Source organism: Arvicanthis niloticus, chromosome 1 (genome assembly GCF_011762505.2).
Source record: "Arvicanthis niloticus isolate mArvNil1 chromosome 1, mArvNil1.pat.X, whole genome shotgun sequence".
Lineage (NCBI taxonomy): Eukaryota > Metazoa > Chordata > Mammalia > Rodentia > Muridae > Arvicanthis > Arvicanthis niloticus.
Window position 1 is genome coordinate 70513158 of NC_047658.1, and position 12719 is coordinate 70525876.

General features: G+C 38.6%; 1 protein-coding gene across 2 annotated transcripts in view; it reads left to right on the forward strand.

The window, feature by feature from the left end:
* The window catches only part of Fchsd2 (FCH and double SH3 domains 2), a 185586-nt gene that overhangs the window by 2338 nt on the left and 170529 nt on the right, over window positions 1-12719 (forward strand). The gene's annotated exons all lie outside the window — the stretch shown is intronic.

The window sequence follows — 12719 nt, forward strand, 5'->3', positions numbered from 1 at the left end:
TTGGAGAACTTCTGTATCTGCTGCCCAAAACTTTTAAGTTGCCAAGCTGATGTGGAATTTCCTTTTGGATTTCCTGCTTTCAGGCTGTAGAATTTTGACTCAGCTGGAAGTTAGAACTAGAACTAACAAGGTTTAAATAAAATGTACACACACTGTTGAAAAATGAGGGCCTTAAGAGTTTATCAGTCAGTTTTTAATCACTGGAAATTCTTACATCTTTTCACTGAGTTGTAAGTTATTTAGTGGCTTTAACAATTCTAACATTTTTAAGCTGACACTTGTGGTTAGTGGCTAATACCTGAGATGAGCCAGTCACCCCAGATGAACTTATACTAGCACTGTTTGTTAAAACCTGGCAAGTATTACTTTGTGTTTGAGTGTGCAATTTCATGAGAATGATCTGTCATGTTTCATTAAAGCTACTTATATTCATAACAAGGGAAACTCTGAATTTTAATAGATAAGACATTGCACTAACATTGTGAAAATGAATGTTGTAACTGAGAATAGTAAGGTGGACATTTTGGCATGTATCTGGTGGAATCCCAGTAATTCCAGCATTCTGGAGGCTGAGATAGGAGGAGGTTAAGTTCTGGGACAGCCTGGGCTACACAAGGAAACCCTGTTTCAGAAAACAAAACAAAACCAAAACCAAAAAAAAAAAAACCCTGTAAAAATGAGTAGAAAGTGGGAATTTCTTTGTGTGTGTGTGTGTGTGTGTGTATGTATGTATGTATGTATGTATGTATGCATTTTTTTTTTTGAGACAGTTTCTCTGTGTAGCCTTGATTGTCCTGGAACACAATCTGTAGACCATGTTGACCTTCAACTCTTATCTACCTGCCTCTGCCTCACAAGCTCACTGGGACTAAAAACATGAGTTGCCACTGCTCAGTTGGGATTATTTTCTTAAAGGAAGTGCCCTTTTCTTCCTTCCTCCCTCCTTTCCTTCCTCCTTCCTTCTCTCTCCTTTCTTCTTTTTCTCCCTTCTTTCTTTCCTTCCTTTCTTTTTTCTTTTTCTTTTTTTAATGGGACAGGGTCTCTCTGTTGTAGTCCTGGCTGTCCTGGAACTCACTGAGATTCTTCTCCCTCTACCTCCAAGTGTTGGGACTGAAGGTGAGCACCACCACACTTGGCCTGCCACTTATTTAACAATCCTGTAGAACAAACTGACAGTTCAACAAATATTTTTGTACAGGATAAAAGATGATTTGCATATTCAAATAGAGCAGGTCCACCCAATTCTTATTTTCATAATAGTTATCAAATTGGAATTAAATCTGTAAACCATCGGTTGGCTTTTTTCCCCCAGAGTGTTCCAGCATCATGTTTTATGAAAAACATTATTATATAGTGTTAGGGTAAAATTATGTATGTTTTGGATGACTAGGCATTTTAAAGAGTCCTCCCATACTTACTTACTTAGAGCCTCTTGTATTGAGCATCTCTTCCATGCATCTGTCTTTGTAGGATTTCTAAGGCATAGAAGTAAGTTCTCATTATTTTTGAATATACAAAGATTGCTTTTCTGACTAGAAAGTGTTCAATTTCAATTCTGATTCTGTTTCTCTTTTAAAATACTAATTTAGATTTTACGTGTGTGTGTGTGTGTGTGTGTGTGTGTGTGTATGTGTGTGTGTATCTTTGTGTGTGTATGCCATGTGTGTGTAGATACGTATGGAGACAAGAGAGGGTGTTGAGTTTTCTGGAGCTAGACTTGCAGGCAGTTGTAAGACTCTGGATATTTGTGCTGAGAACTGAGCTCGGGTCTTCTAGAAGATCAGGAAGTGTACTTAACCACGGAGCCATCTTTCTAGCTTCTTGTTTCTCCTGTGCCTTCCTTTTGTTTTCTTCCTATGGCCTCATGGTGAGGGTAGAGGTATTTGTTTTAAGTGGCACTTTACGTGGGGCATTGATCCCCAAGGCCTTGTATACACTAAGCATATGCTATGTCACTGGGATCCATTCATAGATGTCACAAGCAAGTTTTTGGATTAAAAAAAAAATTCTTCTGTCAGATACTAAAACTTGATTTGGGTAAAAATTCAGCTTTGGACATTTGTTAAGCCTACCTAGATATTTTAGAAGACATCTCTAGATGAAGGAAATAATAATTTTCAGAAGAATTTCAGGAAGGAAAAGTTAGTGGGTAGGTAAAGATCTTGCCTGGGGCTTATGGTCCTGAAGTTCCATTGATAGTGTGTTCTAAGGATTTTTTTTATTACAGCCTTTTCTCCTATTGTTTGAATATATAGTTGGAGATATAGTGGAAGAGTGTATGGTCAAGGGTCTGGACATTGGAGTCATTTAGTCTTGGATTTCTGTCCAAACTCTTTTACTTATTAGCCATACTCACTTTTGAAAACTGACTTAATCTTTCTAAACTTCAGTTTTCTCATTTATAAATTGGGTCAATAATGTCTTTCATTCATAAAGGTTATGCAGATCAGATGACAGTACATACAGATGTGACATACATTAAGCTAAGTTGATATTGATTGCTACTCCTGCTGTTGCTACTGCTTGAATTCTCCCTGATTCATCCATTCTGATTTGCATTATTATGGCAACATCTCATTATCACAGCAGTGTCTTCATGATTTCCTTTCTTCAATCTCTCTTTAGTAGTCTGTCTTCCATATTGTTATCAGTTCCTCTTTCTGTGGCCTTCTAGATAGTAGTATAATGGCTACAGACTTCTTTTCCTAGCTTAAATATTGCCATTTAATGAATTCATCTTTTCTCTTTGGCTACTTGGGAATCTGGTTATCTACAGTTACAGTTTTCCTCCTCTTCCTCTTCCATTTTGGCATTTTCATTCAGGTTTTTGCTGTGGAACCTGGGCTGGCCTTGGACTTACTCTGTAGACTAGTTTGGCCTTGAATTTGTGACCAATCCACCTGTTTCTGCTTCCTGAGGACTGGGGGTACAGGTGTGTTCCATTCCCTACTTTTTTTTTTTTTTTTTAACTTGCCAGTTCTAGTTCTGGTTACGATTACTGCTGCAAGTTAATTATTCTCTGAGCTCACAAAGAATTTTGATTTGCATGTTTTTGGTTACTTTATGCATGTGAATGCTTTTAAGTTAGAGGCTAAGTCTTTATTTGTATGTACACAATTTATATTATTTTTCATTCCTGCTTATACATATATGTATGTATATATGTGTGTGTTCTATTGCTGTGAAGAGACACCATAACCATGGGAACTCTTACTAAGGAAAGCATTTAACTTGGGCTTTCATAGTTTCAGAGGTTTAGTCCATTGTTGATCATGGTAGGGGATATGATGGGATGTAGGTAGACATGGTTCTGGATAAGTAACTCTCTCTCTTCTATATCTGGATCTATAGGCAGCAGGAAAAGAGAGACACTGAGCCTGGCTTAGTCTTTTGAAACCTCAAAGCCCACCTCCAGTGACACACTTACTCCATCAAGGCCAGACCTATTAATCTCTTCCAAGTAGTGCCATTCCCTGATGACCAAGCATTCAGATATGTGAACCTATAGGGGTCCATTCTTATTCAAATCACCACAATGTGCATGTATGTATGCACATGCATGTATATGGCTGTGCAGGTGAGAGATTGATGTTGGGTATTTTTCCATCTTATTTTGTATGATGTGTGGTGTGTGTATGTGTGTGTCTGTGGGTATGAGTATTGAAGGCTACAGGTTGTTGTCAGGTGTTATTCCCATTTTATTGACTGAGAAGTATGTTCTCTTGCTGAGCCTCAAGATTACCAGTTAGGGTAGCTAACATCATCTTGCCACAGGGATCTTCTGTCTCTAGAATTACAAACTGCCATGTCTGCTTGGCTTTTTTATGTGGGTTCTGGGGAACCTGAATTCTAGTCCTTATGCCTGGCAAGCACTTTATCCACAAAATCATCTCGTTAGCCCCTCTCTATCTTATTGCTTTATACAGGGTCTCTTAATTGAACCAGGAGCCCATTGATTTTTGCTAGACAGGCTGACCAACAACTCCCAGTGATCCTCTTGTCTGTCATTTTCTGGGCAAGCACTACCACATCCTGCTTTTACATATGTGCTGGAGATCTGAACTCTGATCCTCATCTTGTACAGCCCCATTATGCTATTTGACATAAATTATATCTCTATTATATTTAAGATGTATCTGGACATGGTGGTTTATGCCTGTAGTCTCAGCACTTGGGAGGCTGATGCAGGAGAATTGCCATGAGTTTGAGGCTACCCTAGGCTCATAGTGAGTATCAGACCAGATCAGGTTACTGATGATACCCTGTCTCAAAAAACCAAAACCTGAACCAACCAAATAAGTAAAAATATGTTGAAGAGTAGTATACCTGGCATTAGCAGAATATTTTAAAGAAATCAGTAGTCTTTTTCACACTCATATAACTGTAAGTAGCATATACTATTACCAAATAAAACATGCTTTTAGGCCTCTCTGTCTGTTATCTGTCTTGGTTCAAAGATGCCTTTGGTTTGACACATTTTATGAAAATAGATGATTATGTCATGTGTCATCAGATATTGCTACATAATTTATTATGAACTTCCTCCTACTTACACAGAATAAACAAGAATTTTCTATAGTTTAATACAATAGGAAAAGTTCTATATTCCCTCTGTGGAAACATTATGCCCTATCTAGTATGATAGCTCTGTCCATGAGAGTTCTTTTTTTTTTTTTTTTTTTTGGTTTTTCGAGACAGGGTTTCTCTGTGTAGCCCTGGCTGTCCTGGAATTCACTCTGTAGACCAGGCTGGCCTCGAACTCAGAAATCTGCCTGCCTCTGCCTCCCAAGTGCTGGGATCAAAGGTGTGTGCCACCACCACCCAGCTCATGAGAGTTCTTAAGAATACATTTTAAGCTGGGCATGGTAGTGCATTCCTTTAATCCAAGCACTTAGAGACAGAAAGGAGGCAGATCTCCATGAGCATGAGGCTGGCCTGGTAATATAGTGAGTTATAGGATAGCCAGGGCTATGTAGAGAGACCTTGTCTCAAAAACAAACAAGACTACATTTTATACATTTTAAGCCAGGCATGGTATATATCATGCCTCTAATCCTAGTACTTGAGAGGCAGAGACAGGAGGATTTCTGAATTTCAGGCCAGCTTGTCTACAGAGTAGTTCCAAGTCAGCTAGGACTACATAGTGAGGCGCTGTTTCAAATAAAATCAAACAAGAAAACTTAAACATTTTTAAGAGCTGGGCATGGTAGCACATATCTGTAATCTAAGCACTTGGGAGATTGAGGCAGGATTGCAGAAGTTTGAAGTCATCCTAGGCTACTTACTGTGTAGTTCAAAGCAAAAGCAAAAAAAAAAAAAAAAAAAAAAAAAAAAAAACCCAAGAGCTTTAAAATCCCAAACAAATTCACTTAGATGCTGCCTGGGCTACACTGTTAAAAAACTTTCAAAAAAGCAGAACCAGGGGCTGGAGATAGGGCTTAGTGGTTAAGAGCACTTGTTGTTCTTGCAGAGGACCTGTGTTCCATTCTCAGCACCAGCATGGTAGATTATAACCTTTGGTGGCTGTAGTTCCAGTGGATCTGATACTCTCTTTGGCCATTGTGGGCACTGCATGCATGTAATGTCCATATATTCAAGCAAAACACATACACACACACACACACATGTGTGCGTGTGTGTGTGTGTGTGTGTGTGTATATAAGTATACTTATATTTATATATATGTATATATAAGTATATATATATGTGTGTGTATGTGTGTATATATATTTATATATATGATTGTTTATATACATATTATATATGTGATTGTTTTTATGTTGCTCATAAACTCAGTAAATCCTATAAAACACTAAGATAAATGAGACAAGTTGTTTAGAAAAACAAATCAAGAGCTGGAGAGTAGACTCAGCTATTAAGAGTACTTGGCACTCTCCAGAGGATCTGGCGTTGGTTTCCAGCACCCACACAATGGCTTACAACAATCTGGGTCACAGGTTCAGGGAATCCAGTGAACTCTTCTGACCTCCATGGGCACTGCATACATGTTGTAAACATATATACAAGCAGGTAAAACACTTAATACATAAAGTAAATAAATCTCAAGGGAGAAAAAAGAAAATCCCACTTCACTATAGAGTTGTCAGTTGGCTTAGCAGGTAGAGTCACTTGCAGCTAAGCTTAACAGCCTGAGTTTGATTCCTAGGACCCATGCGGTGGAAATAACTGACTCCTGCAAGCTTTCCTGACTTCCACACATGCCTGCTGAGGCACATACAGGTGAAAGTAGATTGACTTCTAAGTTTATTTAGCATAAACAAGTAGCTATTTATGGGTTTAGAAATTATAGAAGTCAAGGTTTGTCTTGTGAGCTGGGCATGGTGGCTCATACCTTTAAACCCAGCACTTGGGAGTCTGAGGCAGGCAGATCTCTCTGAGTTCGATGCCAGCCTGGTTTATGGTCTACTAGGATGTTCTAGGCCATCTAGACAAGGCTACATAGTAAGATTCTGTCTCAAAAACCAAAATGAAACAAACAAAAATTTGTTTTGGGTAGAATTATGTTATACAGGGTCCTTTAAACTTGGTCTAACTAGGAGAGATGGCTTAGTCATTAAGAACACAGGCTACTCTCATAGAAGACCCACGTTTTATTCCCTGCACTCACATGGAGGCTCCTAACCATTTGTAACTTCTGTTCTAGGGTATCTGATGTCCTCTTAAGGCCTTTCCAGGCACAGCAAGAATGTGGCACACAGTCTTAACATTTTGGCGAAATATTCAAACACACAAATAAAATAAATATTTATAAAAACAAAACCTCGGTCTAACATATAACACATCTATCTCCATTCAAGCAGTGTTAGACTTGAAAATCTCTCAGTGCCGGGTGGTGGTGGCGCACGCCTTTAATCCCAGCACTTGGGAGGCAGAGACAGGCGGATTTCTGAGTTCGAGGCCAGCCTGGTCTACAGAGTGAGTTCCAGGACAGCCAGGGCTACACAGAGAAACCCTGTCTCGAAAAACCAAAAAAAAAAAAAAAATCTCTCAGAGCTCTATTTTTAAAAAAAACCTGTCTTTTGGGACTTCACTGTAGCAAAATTAGCGCATATATATATATATAAATTTAGTGACAATAACAAAGGCCAAATAACAAATAACAAAATATTTAGTGACAAATAACTAAATATGGAAGATATTTAAATGCCAACTGAACAGGTTTTTCTGCTTGCTTGCTTTTGCATCTTTGAGGCATGCTTTTTTACTGTGAAGCATAAAAAAGAAGTACATGATAAAGAGTTAAGATCTGTATTCCTATTATTGTATCCTTATTTTTGATTTGTTGGCAGGAAGTTGTATGAGTAACCAACCAGTAGTTACAAAGAAAGACCGTAAATATCAATTTACAAAGCATCATTTTTTTAAGCAAACAATACATAAAATCCAAACTTCTATAAATTCAGAATTGTGAGAACCCATTTAAAAGCATGGGCCTTTTCACTTTAAACCTTTAGAAAGTGTAAGATTATATATGGGCTTTTAATATGTCATGTTAGATGTACTATAGTCAATACATCAGTAGATATATATTATGTACTTCAGGTGTTGCATATCTATGAATTTATTTGGAGAAATTTCATTTGATTTTTCTTTTAATCTTGACTTACAGCTGTCATGATAACTGTATTTTTTTAGTGTGTCTACCTAAGCTAATAAAGAAGTAGCTTTGCATTAGTAGAAGGTGACTTTTGGTACATTGAAAGAGGGATTTCAAAGTAGTTACTTTACTCTCTATTAGTAGAATGAAATATTTCTTGCTAAAACACCAATTTAGGTTTCTGGTTACTTTCCTCCCTATTTCCCTCCAATGCAGCTTGAGTATTTAAGAACTTGTCTGCTTAACAGTTTTTGGATTTTGGAACATTTCAGTTTATTCAGATATTATAAAATTCCCAACTGGAAAAAAATTAAAATTGTTTTTGAAATAGGATCTTATTCTATAGCCCAGGCTGGTCTTGAACTCCTGGTAATCCTCCTGATTTTCCTCCCAATTGCTGGGATTCTGGGTATGTGTTATCATGTCTGGTGGCTTTTTTTTTTTTTTAATATAAAGTGAATGAATAGTAAGAATACTTGTTTTTTGAAAGGACCTTATTGAGCCTTTGAAGTAGCTCAGTGGGTAAAGGTGCTTCTTGTTGAGCCTAATGATTTGAGTTCCACTTAATTTTTTTTTTTTTTTTTTTTTTTTTTTTTTGGTTTTTCGAGACAGGGTTTCTCTGTGTAGCCCTGGCTGTCCTGGAACTCACTCTGTAGACCAGGCTGGCCTCGAACTCAGAAATCTGCCTGCCTCTGCCTCCCAAGTGCTGGGATTAAAGGCGAGGCCCACTTAATATTTAGAAGGAAAGACCAACTCCCAAGCCAGATTAGCCTAGGTACTCCTGTGGCAGAAGATGACCTTGATCTTCTCCTCCTGCTCTCTGCCTCGATAGTACTAATAGGCCGGCACACCATGCCCCATATATACAGATGAAGTTTTTATGATTCTAAAAGAAGCTAAAGGGCAAGCCTAAGATATAATGAGATGTAAACAGGAGGGTTTTATGCTACAAGCAGCGGGTCCCACCCTACTCCCTTCTTATCTTCTGGAATTTGAGAGGAGGAGGCAGTTAGTCCATCTTCCTCTGCTGTCCTCCCTCTTCTGCTCATTTCTTTCAGAGGTGGATTTGGAAACTCATGCGTTGGGAGTGAATTAAGAGAAGGAAAGAGAACTCACTGGTTGTTAATCAAGGACATTCCATTCTTTGGGGAGATTTCATACTGATGCATTTCCTGTTGAAATTTACTGTCAGCAGTGAACAAGCATACTTGACTTTTTGTTGTTGTTTTAAGACAGAGTCTCCCTACACAGTGCTGGCTGGCTTGGTACTTGGTATGTATGTTAGACCAGACCTGAAGTGATCTCCCACTTTTACCTCATGAATGCTGATACTACAGACATTTGCCACCATTCATAGACTGCTTTATTTATTTATTTGTTTTTGGTTCTTTGAAACAGGGTTTCTCTGTGTGACAGGTTTGGCTTTGTAGACCAGGCTGGCCTCAAACTCAGAGCCACAGAGATCTGCTTGCCTCTGCCTACCGGTGCTGGGATTAAGGACTTGTACCACTGCCCCGTGCCTATTTCACTTTTTAAAAGTTTATTGTTAGCTGGGCAGTGGTGGCGCACAGCTTTAATCCAGCACTTGGGAGGCAGAGGCAGGTGGATTTCTGAGTTCAAGGCCAGCCCGGTCTACAGAGTGAGTTCCAGGACAGCCAGGGCTACACAGAGAAACCCTGTCTCGAAAGTTTATTATTTACTTATTTTCCTCCCTATTCTCCAAGGCCTCAGACCAAGCAAATTTCTAAATACTAGAGACTATTGTTCTTTTTTTTAAAGAATGGTTTATCCATATGATGTTAGAGTAGACAGGGGTCCAAAATAAAAACTATTTATTTTTTAAAATAAATGTTCTTAGGAGGTCATCCTTATATGGAAAATGATTTTGGAATCATACTTGTTTCTTAATTAATTAATTGATTAATTACATGTTCCTTTTTCTTTTTTTTTTTTTAGTTTTTCGAGACAGGGTTTCTCTGTGCAGCTCTGGCTGTCTTTTTTTTTTTTTTTTTTTTTAAACAAACAAACAAAAAAACAGAGTTTCTCTGTGTATCCCTGGCTGTCCTGGAACTTAGTATGTAGACTAGACTGGCCTTAAACTCACAGAGATCCTCCTGCCTCTTGTCTCCTGAGTTCTGGGATTAAAAGTGCACACCACTACTGCCCAGCTGTTTACACTCATTTTACTTTTCAAAACTTTTATGTTTTAAGTTTATTTTTTTATTACTGTATGTGTGAGTATTTTGTTGACATGTATGTCTCTGTAACACATTTGTGCATGTGAAGATCAGAAGAGGGCTTTAGCTCCTCTGGAACTAGAATTACACATAGTTGCTAGACATTATGTGGGTTGGGGTTGAATCTGGGTCCTCTGAAAGAGTACCAAGTGCTCTTAACCACCAAGCCACATTTCCAGCCCTGCATTGTCTTTTTGTTTGTGTGTTTGTTTTTAGAGACTAAGGTTTGTCTGTATAGTCCTGACTGACTGCTCTGTAGACCCAGGCTGGCCTAAAGGTGTGCCTCTACTACCCAGCTCTGCATTGTCTTTTTTTTATCTGTGTTTCTCTTTTTTTTTTTTTTTTCTTTTGTTTTTTTTTTGAGACAGGGTTTCTCTGTGTAGTCCTGGCTGTCCTGGAACTCACTCTGTAGACCAGGTTGGCCTCGAACTCAGAAATCTTCGTATCTCTGCCTCCCAAGTGCTGGGATTAAAGGCATGCGCTACCACCTCCCCGCTCTGTGTTTCTCAAGCTTTAATGCAAGAAACTCTTCAGGTGTCCTCTCTGTTGAAGTACTTCTCTTGTCAGTTGTGCATTATTAACCCGGTTTCTTTCTTTCTTTTTTTTTTTTTTTTTTTCATCCACTGAGCTGTTTTGTTTTCCCCTGGAGATTGAATATGCTAGGCAAGTGCACTATGATAGGGCTATAAACCCCAGTGAGATTGTTTTTTGTGTATGTTACATTTTGTGAATGGCTGAAGTAATGCAAAGAATAAGCACATTGAAGGTAGAACAGAGTTTGTAGCTTAGCTCTGTCTCTTAATTGACTGGGTTATCTTGGACAAGTTTCAAAGCTTTCCCCAGCCTGTGCTTTATATATGTAAGGAAAGATCAACGTTTACCTTTTTTTTGCTGTAAATTAAATGAGATGTGAAACACCAAACAGATAATTCAGTTTTGGTAGCTCCCTTTGCAGGTGAAATTGAAGTCTGGGAAGAAAGTCTTAGGAGACAAAGGAAGTTGTATTTCATCAACTATAAGAAACACTTTTTGTTACATCTTCTTAAGATGTGTCCTTGTTGTAATATGGTTGTCTGTGCTGTAGTTGTCATTGTTAGTGTACATAATGGCATAACAGGTATCTATTGGTTTGAATGGAAATCCCAGATAATGCTCGGAATTGAAATGTTGGATCCAGTGGGCTTTTGATGGTGCATAATATCCGCGATGTGGGAAAATTTGAGATCATTAATATATAAGAAAGTGATTCAGATCTGGGTGTAGTGGCTTATGTCTTTAATCTCAGCGTTCAGGAGGCTGAGGCAAGAGGATCTTTGAGAGTTTAATCTCCAGAATCTAAAAAGCTAGGTGAGGTAGTATGTGCTTGTAATCTTAGCACTGAGCAATATAGGTAAATCAGACATAGGTAAATCTCTGGGGCTTCCTGACCAGCCAGTCTAGCCAAATTGGTAAGCCCCCAGGCCAGTGAGAGACCCTGTTCAAAAAGATAAAGTGGATAGGACCATTTTTTTTTCTTAATGGGAAATAAAATAACATGTTATACAAAGGATCCTCTAGAAGAACAGAACTTACAGAATGAATATGTATGTCTCTCTCTGTGTGTATAAATAAATAAAAGGGGTTTATTAAAATAGCTTACAGGCTGTGTCTAGCTACTCTAACATGGCTGTCTACTAATGGAAGGTTCAAGAATCCAGTAGTCTCTGATGCCAGTAAAGGAATATTTTTGCCAGAGAGGTTGGGTGGCATACACACAGTGGACTAAAGGCAAAGAGCTTTCTTCTTTCATGTCCTGTCACCAGGAAGCCCAGGTTAAAGGTGAATCTTCCCACCTCAAGTAATCTGGATAAAAGTAGGTTTTCCTACCTCAAATGATTATGAAAAATTATGAAAAATCCCTCATAGATTTACCTATTACTGCTTGGGTTTTAGTTGGTCCCAGATATACTGAAGTTGACAGCCAAGAATAGCCATCACATTAAATAAATTTAAATACATGCTTTCAAATTATGGTTAGTCATTTAGGGAGGAGACAGGTTCTTCCTATGCACTTGTTGTCTCCCCTGTCCTCCTTCCCATCCCAGGTCTTCCTTTTTTCTTGCCACTCAGGAAAACAGTTTTAACTAAAATATTCTATTGTTTGCATATCTCATTGGCCAAATTTGTTTCACATGCCCATTCTTGAGCTGTTGAAGTGGTGGCTGAGAATGTGATCCTCTTAGATTGGATTTCACCAAGAAATGAGTGATGGATGCAGTGACAGTGGTATCATTATATAACTGTTTGCCCTGATTACTGCTGGGCAGAATGGGTGACAGGGATCCATTTGCAATTTACAGTTACTGATTTCCTATGAAAGTATTAATGTATTGGGGTTAGAATATCAGGGGCATTGCTGGAATTCTAGTTGCCTCAAATAGGTTGGGAATCATGGATTCCATTATAAACTATTTGTATCTTTAACTCTTTGAATTCGGTATCTTAAGTTTGAGAAGGGTTTATGTTTGTCTTACATAGAATCTAGTGGGCTTGTACTGGCTGGTTTTGTGTCAACTTGACACAAGCTGGAGCTATCGCAGAGGAAGGAGCTTCAAGTGAGGAAATACATTCATGAGGTCCAACTGTAAGGCATTTTCTCAATTAGTGATCAAGGGGGGAGGGCCCCTTGTGGGTGGTACCATCCCTGGGCTGGTAGTCTTGGGTTCTATAAGAAAGCAAGCTGAGCAAGCCAGGGGAAGCAAGCCAGTAGGTAACATCCCTCCATGGCCTCTGCATCAGCTCCTGCTTCCTGACCTGCTTGAGTTTCAGTCCTGACTTCCTTTGGTCATCAGCAGCAATGTGGAAAGTATAAGCTAAATAAACCC